Source organism: Anneissia japonica, unplaced genomic scaffold, assembly GCF_011630105.1.
Source record: "Anneissia japonica isolate Jap-2015-1 unplaced genomic scaffold, ASM1163010v1 scaffold585_len4108843_cov191, whole genome shotgun sequence".
Taxonomy (NCBI): domain Eukaryota; kingdom Metazoa; phylum Echinodermata; class Crinoidea; order Comatulida; family Comatulidae; genus Anneissia; species Anneissia japonica.
In genome coordinates this window covers 4,022,669-4,023,043 of record NW_022716829.1, presented here as the reverse complement: position 1 = coordinate 4,023,043, position 375 = coordinate 4,022,669, and positions in this window count along the sequence as shown.

Sequence of the window (375 nt, the reverse complement as noted above, 5' to 3'; positions counted from 1 at the left end):
GGATTGCTACAGTTCATTGGAATAGCAATTTTTTTTCAATGTTTTGGCCTACTTTGGTATCTAGGATAAGTCACAGTTGGGCCTATCGCCTCGCACTCTCAGCTGCCTAGAATATCCGCATGGCTGGTTTTCAATATCAGCCAGGGTTGCCATTTTGACGGCCAGATTCCTCAAATCTGGCCGTATAGAAATTTGCCTGGCCGTAACGTTTGGAAAGTCACGGCAAAACTATATTTGGCTGAATTTGGCCGAATTTTTGAATTTACATGTTTTTTCAATACAGGCCAAATATAACAGACTTGTTTTGGATGTGTTGTTTTTGTTAGCTTAAATTCTATATTTGATTCTAATCACAGTGGCGGATCCAGGGTGTTC